The sequence below is a fragment of the Rhinolophus sinicus genome, linkage group LG04 (assembly GCF_036562045.2).
Source record: "Rhinolophus sinicus isolate RSC01 linkage group LG04, ASM3656204v1, whole genome shotgun sequence".
NCBI lineage: Eukaryota > Metazoa > Chordata > Mammalia > Chiroptera > Rhinolophidae > Rhinolophus > Rhinolophus sinicus.
Window position 1 is genome coordinate 141,633,315 of NC_133754.1, and position 15,360 is coordinate 141,648,674.

Consider the following 15,360-nt stretch of genomic DNA (forward strand, 5'->3'; position numbering starts at 1 on the left):
CCCTGTTTTGCTAGTAGCTATTCCTAATAACTGGCTCACCCTGCAGACATTTGGAATTTTATGAGAAGGGCAAATATATCAAAAGAAAAGCCACTGGTCATTTGCACATCCATAGATAGCTGGAAAATCTCCCTAAATGACCAGTCTACCATTCTAGATCTCAGAGGCCGACCCAGTGGATCTGACCGCAGGTCTGTGCCCCTTTCTTCCTGCCAGTAGAGTATCATAAACCTAATACAGAAGTGGAACAGTTGCCTCTAGCCACGAGCCCCTCCCCATAAATTGCTTTTACCACTCAAATTTAAAGACACATGCGTAGAGCCAATCCCAAGAAGGTTAGACGGACCATTATCTTACAAATCTGTCTAAAAGATAAAGAAAGAGAAATGCAAAGATATTCATTATGTGACATATCCAAAGTCATACAATGTGCTGGTAGTAGTTACACCGGAACACAGGTCCCTGGGATCCAAGCCTCATGTTCTTTCTACTGTACCACCCTTCCATTATGGCCTCCAAATTCTTCTGGTCTTATCCTTGCTGTGTATGATATGCATAGAAGGTTGATCGGTTGTTTTTTTTCCTAACATGAATTCTGGCCCTGTGTTTGAGCCAACTTTTGCTGCTTAATAACTAAAGTATTTCCAGTAGACAAAGGAGTGGGCTTATGTCCCTGTCTCCCTATGGCATTTGTTCTAAAAGTCACTGGCTAAGTTTGCTTATTAAAACCATGATGGCTATGGGAACTTTTCTGTCATAGTACTAGTCATACTTCAGACCATCAATAATAGTTTAATAACAATACTTACAATAATAGCTAGTTATTGGGCTGTATTAAGGGTCTGTGTTAATTTATTTACATGCATCAAATCACTTAATTCGCACAGCAACCCTGTAAGGTGATTATATTTATTATCTTCAGTTTACGGATGAAAGATGCTTTGCAACATTAGGTAATTTTCCCGAGGTCAAATGGCTAAAAATTAGAGCCATGGTTTCCGCCCACAGCCCTGATACAGAATATAAGGCATGAGCCTTAGCTATTCCACAGCTGCCCTCATCCATATTGTCAAACATCTCAGACAAGATGACTTTTAGATGATGCTTTTAATGGAAATTTGGTAACATATGCATAAGTTTACTTCTTCCTCATTTGTTTTTGCCTTTTCTTTTTCCATGTGATTTTGAGTGATGATTCTCACTTTCTAAGACGTCAGAGACTGAGTGTTCAAACACTGAAAATATGACATATTAATTTAAATTCACAGGAAACCTAAAATAGGTATTTCCTCAAGTTTTTATTTCCAGTTCTCCAGGTGGACTCCAAATCGTTACATGATCATTGAGAAGAGACTTCTGTTACGTATGTGTCTGCCTGATTTAGAAAATCTTGTATCATCTGTTGACATAGTAAGGTTAGGAGGAACCTTCATTACCTACCGTGTTTCCCTGAAAATAAGACCTAGCCAGACAATCAGCTCTAATGCATCTTTTGGAGCAAAAATTAATATAAGACCTGGTCTTATTTTACTATAATATAAGACCAGGTATAATATAATATAATACCGGGTCTTATATTAATTTTTGCTCCAAAAGACGCATTAGAGCTGATTGTCTGGCTAGGTCTTATTTTCAGGGAAACACAGTGCAAGATAGGAGAAGAAAGGTGTTGCAAGGACTTCCTAGTAATTTCAGTTTTCTAACCATAACCTCAGGGAAGGGCCAACACAGGCCTGCAGTACCTAATGTGGCTATGACAACTGCCTGCTACACCTGGATGCCAAGCCAGGGTTGTACTGGGCCCTCGGAAGGTCTCTGCAGCCCTCCTCATAATGCTAAAATTGAATCTGACCTCTCCAAACTCTTTGTGCTTTTCTGCTTCTTAATCTGGTTACTCCAACCATGCAGACAGACCTTCTTACCACCACCTCCGGCTGGGTCTTTTTCTTGCATTTTCATTATTATAAATCACCAATTAGGGTATCACCTCTCAAACTGCCACTTCTAGCAATCTAACTTTGGGCAAGTCAGTTGACCTTTATATGCCTGTTTCTTCATTTGTAAAATATGAATTATTATACTAATGCCCCAAAGGGTTATTATAAAGTTTAAATAAAATAATTGGAAAGCATTTATAATATCTCCTGGCACATAGTAAGCACCATCAAAGTATTTGTTAAAATAACCATGTCATTCCAGATTCTAACACCTTGAGGCTTTCCAGTAAGTTCCACTGTAAGGGGCAAGATATAATTGTTCTTGGCAGAAAGCCATTATAGCATACTTTATTAGTTTTGACTGATAACATTCCAGTCAAAGAAACAGAAAACACACTTAGAATTTCAAAGGAAATTTAGTAAAGGGAATTGGTTACCGAGTTTGGAGAGGCTGGGAAAATGAAAGGAGGTAGTCTCAGAAACCCAAATAAGTAACTGCAGGTAGCTCCCAGCCCTGCTAGCTTACCAAAACCTAGACTCACCAAGGAAGATGGGCCCCACCTTGGCACCAGCTGCCACCTAAGGAGCAGGAACAGTGGAGGAGAATATCACTTAAAGAGCTGGGATAGTGGCAGAGGCACAGCCGCCTCCAAAGCCACCATCCAAAGAAGGAAGAAAAAAAAAAAATGAGTGAGAGAAGGCTTCTCTCCCTCCTCCACATCTCCTGCCAGTGTCGTCCACTGGTGGAACCTGGCAAAGGAGCCTGAGGAATATAGTTTGTGACTCTTCACCCCAGCATTGCAAAGCAGAATTGAAACAGGATATAAATAACAGCCACAGTACACAGAGCAAAAACTATATAGATGTAAGATCTTTCACACACAAAAAAAAAAATTGCAAAAGTCAAGGCTTTGCAAAGGTAGAATGTGTGTTCAAGCATAAAAATCGATTTAGACTCATAAAAGGAATCACAGGGACAATTTTTTACCATGTCAATTTAAGAGGAGTATAAAAGTAGCCGCGATTTTTTTTTTAATGATCTGTGCAATTAGAGACTCCAGTATTTACCAACAAATCTGTCTGACGCTTTTCTGGTACTGTGCTAGAGAAGATGCAGATTATAAATGCTCATAGAAATGATTTTGCTAATTCCAGGCACATGGCATAGATGAAAATGTTCTTCAGCTCAAGAATTCCACAAAGATTTGTAAGCCAGGGGAATCCAGGTGAAGTCAGCTCTGATAGAGCAGGAGATATAGTTTGGGGACAGGATAGCCATCACTCTGCTCTAGCAAAATACCTTTACTTTATTGCCATCCCACATCAACCAAATATAACTCAGTCTGGAACAAGCATAAGTGGGAGGAGGGGTTGATATGGTGTCACTTCTTTTCTTATGGTGAAGAGAAGGATTTAGTCAACTTTTCTCCAGTGACAGGAAACTAAGTCCCCAAATAAATGATGATACATGTTTGGGAGAGAATAACACTCCGGAGAGTCCTGAAGCAGAAACCTGCTTTGGTAGCCAGCCTCTCATTTTAGGAATGAGGACCATCTTCAGCATGCTGAGATGACAGATGAACCTAAAAGTGGTGTCACGTCTCTTTCCAGTTATGACTGGGGCACCTGCAGAGAAAATTGGAGCCTGATAGAAGCTTCATAATATGCCTGTTAGTTTAGCTTCCCCTCCTCAACACAGGGGAAATTAAAGGAGGTACATCACATAGTCTGCACCTGAATTTTACTAGATGCCTTTTGTTTTTTTGTTTTGGGGTGTGTGTTTTGTTTTGGGGTTTTTTTGGTGTGTTTTTTTATAGATTACAGAATTACTTCTAAAGTGATTAGCTTTTCGAATGATCCCTCATATATTTTGGCATGGGCAGGAAACTGAAGTGAATTTTTCAGCTCTCTGGCATTTTATGAAGAGTAATTTAGGATTCAACATTAATTCAAAGATCACTTACTTTTTTTTTTTATGAATTGGTACATGGTAGTATTACTAGGTGCTTTTCATGTATTAAATTTTTTTAATAGATCCAATTTTGGGGTAAGCGATATTAAAAAAACAAAAAGGCAAATGTTGGCCAGCCTTTGGATATCCTATCTTTTCAAAAATAACATCTTTCATCAATTTTCTGATTTTTCATTCTGAGACCAAAAAACTGCATCTTTATTTCCCTTGACTTCAGCCACAAGTGCTAGTTTCTGGAAGAATGGTTTGCTGGTTGTGGATGTATCTCTGTAGACCCTTCCCAGTACTCTGCCCTCCTTCATTGAAATCTCTAGAGAAATGCTTCTCGACGTATGATTGGTTCCTCCATCTAGGTGTTAGTGCACTCCTCAAGGAATCCTTTTGCACACTCAAGTTAAAGAACAAAAATTATTTGGAGATACTCCTCTCCTTATGTACTGAGGATGGAAACTATTTGCCTTGTTCAGCTGAAACACAGATGGGATTATTCAAGGAATTAAGAGGATGTAACATGTAATGCCCAAAATACAAAACCATAGCAAAGTGGATGGGTTTTCAGATTATAGTGGGGATACAGGACCTCAGTTCCTTTCTCATACCTCAACCCGCCCTGGACGTACCCTAAACAACGGTTTCCTTGCCTTAAAGGTAGTTTAGGTTAGTAGCACGCCTGGGGAATACCACAGCCTGCCCCAAACCTACTTTTCAGTCCAGCCCGTCTGACCTCAGACCAAACTACCTTTCTGCTCAGCAGCTATTCTTTTTTTTTTTTTAATTTAAAGTTTATTGGGGTGACAATTGTCAGTAAAGTTGCATAGATTTCAGGTACACAATTCTGTAGTACATTATCTATATCTCACATTGTGTGTTCACCACCCAGAGTCCGTTCTCTTTCCATCACCATATATTAGACCCCGTTTACCCTTTCCTAGAGCCCCCCTCTTCCCCCTTACCCTCTGGAAACCCCTAAACTATTGTCTATGTCTATGAGTTTTTGTTTCTTCATTTATCTGTCTTCTTGTTGTTTTCGGTTTTATATACCACATATCAGTGAAATCATACGGTTCTCTGCTTTTTCTGTCTGACTTATTTCGCTTAGCATTATAATCTCAAGATCCATCCATGTTGTCACAAATGGTCCTATTTCATCTTTTCTTACCGCCGAATAGTATACCATTGTATATATATATACCACAACTTCTTTATCCATTCATCTATCCAAGGACACTTTGGTTGTTTCCATATCTTGGCCACCGTAAACAAAGCTGCAATGAACATTGGAGCACACAAGTCTTTATTCTTGACATCTCTCAGTCTACAGAGATCCTTGACTCAGCAGTGGCCAAGCAAAGTCATTCTCTGTAGGATCTCATGGGCTTCACTGACTGTCTTGTTCTGCGTAGAGATCCATTTTGTCCTTCCGAAGTTACCCTCTCAGTCCTGACCGTTTCCCTCTGCCTTTGATTTCTCCACATCCGACTCAACAGCAAGTTCTACCCTCTGGCTAAGCTGGTCTTACACAAGTTGGTGTCTTGCTCCTGCCAAGTGGCCCCACACAGGGCAGCATCACGGGTTTGTCCACATCAGCTGCTGTGGCCTCTCTTTGAGGTGTCCCCTTTCAGCCCATTTGCCTTCTGAGCCATCGCCTCTCTTCTAGCTCTGATATCACGTACAAAGTAGTGGTAACTGCCCCAGCCTGAGAGCCGTGATGGGTGAACTTCCTCCAGGCTCACTTTACCAGTTCCTGCTGTTTCTCCTCCACCCCTGGCACCTTCTGGTGCCAGGCTCGGCCAGAATCCGAAGTTTAATTTTGCTTCTCTGATGTACCTGAAAGATACCCAAAGAACAACAAACTTAATTTCTTCCAAGGCTAGAAGAAAGTCAAACCCTGACATACCTGTTTCATCTTTCTATTATCTGTGGAATTATCTCCACAATAGCCTGCTCTATCTCCCTATAATTTAGATGATTTGTTTATCTTTGTGGGGAGGAATTTCACGGTGGAAGTCCACAGTAAATCTGCTACAGAGGACTTATTAATTTCAGAGAAACTAACAGACCCAGCCCCCGTGCAGGCAGACTGAACACGTCTACACAATCAGCCTTTTGCTTCTACTAGCTCATGATAGTCTGGGTGTCAGGAGAATTAGGTAAGTGTAATGAGGGACTTAGGAAGCAATGATAAAAATCTCAAGTCAGAATAATATTAATCCAAAATATAATTATTTAATATCCTACTTTCAAGGATAAAGTAATAAAGATGAAATATATAATGATGTAAAGGAGCTCATTATTTTTCTGGCCAGTCATGTTAAAAATTAGTGTTTGGAAGGTCACAAAAGAACTTTAAAACGACCGGACTTGTTTTGGCTAAAATGAAAATGTCACCCTGATGGCTACTTGGAGAAAAATCTATGTTAGAATTTGTCTATTCTTTCATTCTTTCTCATCACACTGCAAGAGTGCTTCTGCGTGTTTAAACATGTAGTTTGGGAAAAGGAGTTTGTCTTTTATTCATATGTGGGTGCATCTGCGTTGGTGCCCTACTAGTTCTAACTGCTGTCACTGGCCATTTTCTTTGCCGTCACTGAGTTGTGACATGAGGGAAGGCAGACATATTCCAAGGCTAAGGCAACGCTAATTTGTGAAATGGATCAAGTTTTTACTTCTTTGCCTTTTTCCTGCCCACCCTCTTGATGCTTTTCCAATCCTAGTAGCACAACTGGTCCTCAAAGAATCATGGTAGTTTGGAAATGGAAGGAACTTTTTGACATCCAGCTTTTCTATTTTTATTTTTGTATCAAAATTCTATACACCAAGTTTAACAGTGGTATAATTGTATAAAGTTTTTTAGGAAATGGAGCACATCTTGTTCACATCCCCTATACTTTATTGTCCCCTGATGCAACCACCTTGGGGTCTTTTAGTTGATTCATTTGACTATTAATGCCATGTCTCTAAATAGCATGTTTGGGGTGGCCAGTTAGCTCAGCTGGTTAGAGCATGGTGCTGATAACACCAACGTTACTGGTTCGATCCCCACATGGGCCACTCTGAGCTGCACCCTCCTTAAAAAATAAATAAATAGATGATAGATAGATAGATAGATAGATAGATAGATAGATAGATAGATAGATAGATGGCATGTTTATATTGCTGTTTCTTGATCGTTCAGGCTTAGCCACTAGCTAATAATTTCCCACTATAGAAGATAAAGATTTAACTGTCTTTGGCCGACACCACACCACCACTTCATGCATCCTTCCCATCCCTTCTCCATGATGTAACTGTACTTGGACACCCTTGTAATCGTCCAGTATAGTTGCATCATGGTTGTGCTTAGATCTATATTGACTGTTTTATTATGACTATGTGAATACTATGTTTGATTTTTCTTTTCTGTATGACTTTCTTGCTCTCTTTATAATAGTCATCTCCTCCTTTTGTTTGCTTAGCTTTCTTTGTATTTGTTCTTAATGGAATCCCAAACTCTCCACTAATTGTCTTAATTGCTTCTCAAACTGTTTAGCTGTATGAAGTCCTATTAATTTCATTGTCTTCCTGAAAATTCCCCCAAGGCCTTCCGACCTGCTCCAGTCTGGACCACTTGTCCGCTAGGGCTGGAAGCACATATGTTAACTTGGAATCTCCCCTTGCCCACCATCCTGGGGATTCTAATCACCTCTGGTCTGTGTTGATTTCCGTTTATCATATCCTGTGTCTTCCTTTTTCTTGTTTTACTCCCCCATTTTGGTGGAGCACATCCTTCGGTATCTTCCTAAGAAAAGGATTTATGGGGGGCAAAATATCCAAGGCCTTGCATGTCTAAACAAGTCTTTATTCTAACCCTAACACTTGACTGATGCGTTAACTGATATAGAACTCTTTATAATATTTTTTTTTTTTTCAAAACTGTGAAGTCTTAGCTCTATTATCCCAGTTTCTGGTTAACATCGAGAAATCCAGTGCTGTTCTTATTCCTTATGGTCTGTTTTTTTTTTTTTTCCCAGAAGCTTATAATCTCTTCAGTTTGCCCCTAGTATCTCAGTGTTTCACAATGATATGCTTTGGTGTGAGTCTATTTTCAACCATTGTGTTGAACACTCAGAGGGCCTTTTCAATCTGTATACTCATGCTTTTGCGTTTGAAATTTTCCTAACCATTTTTTTGTTTCCTCCCCCTCTACTTTATTGTTTTTGCAATTCGTTTTATACATATAGGCTCTCCTGTGTCCTCCAATTTACTTTTCTTTCTTTGTTTTCATCTATTTGTCTTGCTGTTGTACTTTCTTGAGAGAGTTCCTCTACTTTATCTCCTAATCCTTCCACTTGACATGTGTTCCATCTGCCTCGCTTCTTTGTCTATAAATTAAGAGACGCCCAGAAGTTGCTGAGTGAGGATTCTGAGGTTGCAACATAAATTATAGCAGATCCGGAACTAAGACCAGTACTTCCTTATTCAGGGCAGCTTCTTTCAAAATAGTATCATCAATAATGGATTCACCCACAATGAGTATGTTCCTGGTTCGGTGTCAAAGAGTTTAAAAGGCTTTTTTTGTAAAGAGTCCTTTGTATTTTTGCTTTGATTGGTATTTCATGAGGAGACAGCAGATCAGGAAGCGTCTAAGGTCTTCCCAACACCTTCATGCTCCACAGCCAAGCCCCACAGAAGGGAAGGGCTGGTGAAAAATGTTGATAAGACAGCAGTGGCTATGCTAGGTTATCCTGCATTTAACTTTTGTGCTTTTTCAATTTTCCATGTAACTGGAGTTTTCCCAGGTCTCACCAACATGTGGGAACAAATAGGGTTACAGCCAGATACCCAAATTCCTCTGGTGCTTGCCCCATCTGCTGTGCCAAGGACCCTCCAAATATGCCTGTAAGTCTCCAGAGGTGTCTCCTGGGTGCTCAGCAACAAGTCCAGTCCCATTGAGAGCCATCACTTCTCCTTCATCCCTCAGTAGGTACCATAGTTTCCCACCAGTCATCAGAGGTCCCATCTCCCTTCTGCTGGGCCTCTTGCCTCGCCCTCCACACAGGAGGCCCAAAGGTCCTGGAGCTCTGTCACATGGAGGAGAGCACCCTTACTTGTCAGAGGGGCCCCAAAGCAATACTACTTGGGCCTAATATTTTATAGACCTTTAGTCAAATAGCTCTTTCTGGTTTTTCCTTAAAGCTCTCTTGCCTGCTCACACTGTCCCTCTCCCCCCTCCCACTCTGTGACTTTCTCTGTGTCTCTCACCCTAGGAACCAATCATGAGTCCTTATGGTTAGCCTGCTACAGCGAACTACACATACCTTCTGATAATTAAGACATGATTCAATGCATTTGCTCTCATAGACCTTCCTCAACCCTCAGCAAACAGACTTGCACTGGGCCTGCCCACCAGAGAGACCTAAATCCTACAAAGTCTCAGGCTCAGATCATTACGCCTTCTATTCATATAGATAATACACATACTCACATACTTTAATTCAATATCCCCAAACATTGGGAGGACTTTCTAGTCATGGGGTGTTGTATAGGACTCTAAGGAGGATGGAAGAGATGGAAAATTTATGCACTTGAGAAACTCTATTTATATAAATAGATACAATAGAAAGTGAGTGGTATTCAGTTCAAAGAAAATTCTATGTGAAGTGAGTTAGGAGGACAGAGTAGGAAAGATGACTTGCCCGGAGCTGTCTGTGATGCCCGTGGCACAGGAAGAGTGCTGAAAGCAAAAACTGCATATCCCTGATAATATTGTCCATTGTCTTTGGCAAAATAAGGACACAGAAAATGTTTCTTCCTTATCCAATGCTCCTTTTAAGATGCTTGTCTTGGTTGAACGAAGAAGGAATCCTGAAAAGGGAAATGTTGTTTTATTTAAAAGTTTAATTCCAGGAAGCAGTGTGTTGATCACTTGATTCGAGCCATGTTTGTAACAATGATTATACATCTACTTTTTCAAGTGCTGACCAATGCACTGAGCTTATCACCACAGGGACTGTGAGATAGCAGGGTTCTCCAATTTGCTCTGAATTGTCATTCAGTCCCATGTGTCATTCTGTGGTTGGGAGATTTAAAATTCATTTCCTTGCCTCAGTGACATGGAAACAGTTCTTAATAAACAAGGGGCTCCCACATAAAGCCCTCTCAGTGTGAGTTCTGAAGAACAAGGGAACTGGATATTTTTGTTGAAGAACATACAGCGCTCCAATGTAACCGGAGTGTGGCACCTCTCTGCCAAGACAGGAAGACAGGTCACCTGGGAGCTGGCCTCAGATTTAATATTGACATGAATTCTGCGGCATAGTGAGAGCTTCATATTTTTATAGCACTTACATAATCATATTTATGAAGCCTTTTACTAAACATGGAAGGTAATTTTTTTGAAAACTGATGAGTTCTGGCTACTGTTAATGCACAGTTTTCACATATTTTGTTTATGATAATAATCCTAAGAACATGTTATAGATGCCTACTCTACACTATTTAGTCTGCTGAGTATTCTAAGATGTTATTTTATTTAATGCACTTGTCACCCCTATAAGGTAAGCACTGGTAGAGTGACTAAAAGGGACTTACTTTAGAAACATACATGACAGGGACATAAAGCAGTCAGTTATTACCAAGGCCGTGTGTATCCAAGCCTGAGACTATAAAAAAACATAACTTCAACAATAAAATGAACTTTGAGATACTAATGAAATTTTTTCCTTTAAAATCTATAATTCTTCAACCATTATAAATATAGTCTCAGATGCATCACTTGAAAGCATTCTTATTTTGGGGTCTCATGAAATGTAACCTTCGTCAGTGAGAAAGTGGTCCCCATAACTGAGGAAAAAAGAACACAAGTTAAATAGCAAATAGTCCAATCAGTGGAATCCTATGATGTGCTTTAAACTTAGATCATGGTTTCTTTGTATGTAGTATATGTTGCTAGAGAACGATCAGTATTTTAGGAAGTCGTACCACTTTGCATTGAGAAGTAGAAGTGAGCCCAGGAACAGAAATGCTTTCAGCCCAAGTAACAGAAAACCCATTAGAAGGCACAACCTATATGGTGAGGCCCACTGGTGAGCCACAAAGAGATGAGCAGAGATGTTTATCCCCTGGCAGCCAATGCCCCCAGCAGTCTCCTCCATGTTTCCAATTTATCATGTCCTAAGAATGTCATGACACTACAAAAGTTGGGCAGTACTGACCTAAAATATAATAAAGGATATTTGTCATTTACTTGACATAAAGTTCAGAAATATGCATTCCAGGGTCAGTGCAGCTGCCCAGTGACATGGATCCAGGCTCTTCCCATCTTTCTGCTTTGCCATCATCTGCTTTTGGTTTTTGCTTCTCCTCTTTGTTGCCCCGTAGTCATAAGATGTCTGCGACATCATGTCCTCAATCCATGGGTTTATGCAAAAAAGAAACGAAAAGCAAAGAAAACAAAGGAGGGTGTTTCTCATCGTAACATTTGTTGTTTTACCCGTGTGGAGGGGACCTAGGGGGAGCTTTCCCAGTCGTGCCCCTAGCAGATCACATGACCACCTCTTGCTGCCAAAGAGACTGGGAAGAGGCCTACCTGCCCTGACACTACTGATTTCCACCCACCACCTGAACTCAAAATTGGGGGTTCTGTTAACAAAGACAGACAGCTATGGTGGTTGTATAAGCACCAGTGGTAATGCCAAACAGCCTGTAAGGAAGAAACCAGGATTTTTTTTTAAAAAAAAAATTTTGATGAGGCGTATTTTCTGCTTCTTAAATAATTATTTAGACTGTTTCTGCTAAAATATCACCCACGCGATCATTTACCCGTGAAACTGAAAGCCTCCTCTGTGGAAGTGGGTTTGAAACAGAGCATCCTACGGATAAGAGAAAGGTTTGTGCAAATATTAGTCAAAGAAATTTCAGTTTTCTCAGTATTCATTTTCATTCAGTAAAGCAGCAGTGGTGATTTGTAGCTTTGAGTAGTAGAACTAGGTATGATTTTTCTTTTTTTTTTTTTTTGCTTTTTGTCCTCCTGTTCAATAGTTTCCTAATTTTTTTCAACATATATATTACATTTGCAATGAAAAGCCATTAATATTTTTAATTATTTTTAAATCTGATGGGCTCTTCAGAATGTTGCGTGAGGTGTCAAGAGTTGGACCACAGAGCTCATTTTGTTTCATTTCTTAAACATTAAAATGAAAGTCATTGTAATACAAATGTCTCACACCACAAGTTTTAAAAGGTTAACTTTTCTTTATTCAAGCGGTATTAACTTTGCATATTTGGAGATGTTTTTTTTCTCATTTACTCAGAATTCACGGAGCAAAGTATTATTTTTTATTGTGTTGCAAAGGCCATATCAGAGATACGTGGCACAGAGTGGAGAAACTGAACATAACCATTACCTTTGATTAATTGATAATTTTTAGAGGATTGTTTCATAATATTCCCAGTGCTAACTTGAAGAAAAAAGAATAAGAAAGAAAGAAAGAAAACACCAGCCACCCAGGATTTTTCCTTGATAACTTGAAATCTTGGATTTGAAAAATAGAAATAGTACTGAAGCAATTTTTAGTCTATGATAAAGAATAAACTTTTTCAACTTTGTGAATTTATTTTCTGATTACAAAAGTTATGTAAGAATCATATAGGATAGGAAATTTGGGAAAAAAGTAGATTTTCTTAATCCCACCATCTTCATACAATTGTTAATGCCTTTGTAAACCCCAGTCAAGCTCTTTTCAGATATACGTGGTTCATTATATTATTGTAATCATAATGTAAATGCCACTTTATATTATATCCTACATGTTTCTAGGACACTAAATATTCTCTTCATATTTCTTTTCATGTTTTCATAGGCTTTATTTTTATCAAGGATATACTTTGATAAAAATATATCCCATTCATTTCCCACCCCCATTTCCTCCTCACCAAAGGTAATCACTTTTACCTTGTTCGTCTAACGTTTTGGCTATTTCTCTCTGTCTCCTTGTGGGAGAGGGGAAATCTCCCCTTCTTGGTTCTTATGACTGATTGAATAATTTAAATGACATAAGGCGATTCACAGGAGGAAATCAAGTTTTAATACATACACACAAGGAAGTCTCATAAGCATGAAGAATCCCAAATACAGTAAGGCAAAATGAGATATATATGTCATTCTGGACAAAAGCGGAGGTAGGGGCCTAGGATTTCAAAGGAAAGTAAAGCAATTCAGGGGTAAAGGAAGAGTTAATGTTCAGTAAACAAATGTTTGCTACTCCATCTAGAGGCAGTGGGACACAGAGGATTTGGTTCAAATGGACGTATCCACCACACCTAATTCAGATTAAACTATACTGTGTTTCCCCGAAAATAAGACCTAACTGAACAATCAGCTCTAATGCACCTTTTGGAGCAAAAATTAAGACTTGGTCTTATTTTACTATAAGACTGGGTTTTAGACATAATGTAATATACATAATATAATTATAATATAATATAATATAATATAATATAATATAATATAATATAATATAATATAATATAATATAATACTGAGTCTTATTTTACTATAATATAAGACCGGGTCTTATATTAATTTTTGATCCAAAAGACGCATTAAAGCTGATTGTCTGGCTAGATCTTATTTTCGGGGAAACACGGTAGTTATCTATGGTGACAGTTCCTTCGGAACAAGTCTCTATCTTAAATTTGTTTAGGCAGTTAGGGGGAAGGTCAAAGTTTCTTTTTGAGCCTTCCAGGACTTAAATATAATCGGCTTAAAATAATCAATATTCCAAAGAGGCATATTTTGGAGTGGTAAATGCTGCTTCCCTTCATCTCTAAACAAAATGCTTATTTTGATACTTCATGGGTTTTTTTGTTCTCACTTTGGGAGAGGATAATATAGCTCTCTTTTATCACCCCTGCCTCCCACTAACCCTTTTCCTCCCCTTTATCCTCCTAGTAGAGTTGCATCCTAATTTTGGTTACATTGTTATATACCTTATTATGTCATTAACACTGTTCACAACTGTGCCCTGTTGTAAAGTATCATTACTTTTCCTTGTATTTTTACCCAAATGAATGATGTTCTGTTATGTTTTGTTTACCAAGTAGTCTGTGTACGTCTTACTAATTGAATCTCAAGCTCTTCACTAATGTCTAATTAGTTCAGATGCATCAGACATTGCATCACTGTCATTCGCCTGAAGAATCTCTCCCCAGAGCCTTCTGACCTTATCCAGTTTGCTTGCTGTGCCTAGTGCACAGCTGTCATCCTGGGAACTTTCTTCACCTTTGTTCTGAGGGTTCCCTTTTTGATGTTGGCACCCCTGCTTCATAGTTCTCATATCTTCTGCTTCTTCCTCCCTTGTTTTTGTGGAGCACATCCTTGAGTACCTTTTTAGCAAAGGATTCATGGGAAGTAAAATTTTTGAGATCTTGCGTGTCTGAAAATGTCTTTATGCTAACTAAGCTCACTTGTAAGTAATAATTTGGCAGGGTATAGAATTTTATTTTGGAAATAGTTCTCCTTTAGGTTTTTAAAGGCATGATTCCATTGTCATCGGGTTGCTGTTGAGAATTTCAAAGTCATTCTGCTTCCTGATTCTTTGCATAAGACCCATTTTTCCCCCACTCTCTGAAAGTTTAGATCTCTTTTTTTTTTTACAAAGTGCCTTGGAGTGGGTCATATGTTCATACATTTTAAAGTACTCAAGGGACTTTTCAGTGTACTCATGTCCTTCAGGCGTAGGAAATCGCTTTATAAAAATTTCATTGTTTCCTTTTTTGTTTTTCTGTTTTTAGGTCTAGGACATTTTCTCGATGATTTCCTTGCTTCTGTTTTCTCTCTTCTCTTTTTCTACATCTCCTCATTTGAAAATTGAAATTACTTGACTGGTCTTCCATATTTCTTTTGCTTTTTCCTGTCACCCTGTCCCTTTACTCCATTTTGGGGTGAAATTTCCTCAAATTTTCATACAACCCTGTTATTGAGTCATTTCTACTATTGTATTTTTATTTTCCAAGACCTCTTTCTTGTTTCAATTATTTCTTTTTTAAGTATCATATTCTTTTATCTCATAGTTACAGTAACTTACCTAAGGATATAATTGATAATTGAGATGTGGGTTTTTGGCATTGTCCTCTCCCAGCATAATCTCAGTTTCCCTCCAATTAGTATTTTTGTGGTTTTCAACCTCTATTACAGTAGTGACTTTTATCAGCTTTCTGGTAACCCTTGATTGTCCACTTATACTGAAAAGTGTGCCCCTACAAATCTGCAGAGACAGAAAGTAGATTAGGAGTTACCTAGTGCTGGGGGAGTTGAGGAAAATAAATTACTGCTCAAGAGTATCATTTTCTTTTTGGGGTGATGAAAATGTTCTACAACTGGTTGTAGTGATAGTTGTAGTGATCGCTGAATCTACTTATACAGTAGTACCTCAGTTTTCGAATGTCTCCGTTGATGAAACTTTCGGTTTA

General features: G+C 38.8%; 1 protein-coding gene and 1 non-coding gene across 3 annotated transcripts in view; one reads left to right on the plus strand and one right to left on the minus strand.

Annotated features, from left to right (window-relative positions):
* PIP5K1B (phosphatidylinositol-4-phosphate 5-kinase type 1 beta) overlaps window positions 1–15,360 on the plus strand; it is a 280,007-nt gene that overhangs the window by 213,025 nt on the left and 51,622 nt on the right. The gene's annotated exons all lie outside the window — the stretch shown is intronic.
* On the minus strand, window positions 4,355–11,626 carry LOC109446715 (uncharacterized). Its single transcript, XR_012495746.1, has 3 exons — window positions 11,103–11,626; window positions 9,585–9,753; window positions 4,355–5,736 (listed from the first exon to the last, which is right to left on the minus strand). It is a non-coding gene; the product is annotated as an uncharacterized LOC109446715 (transcript).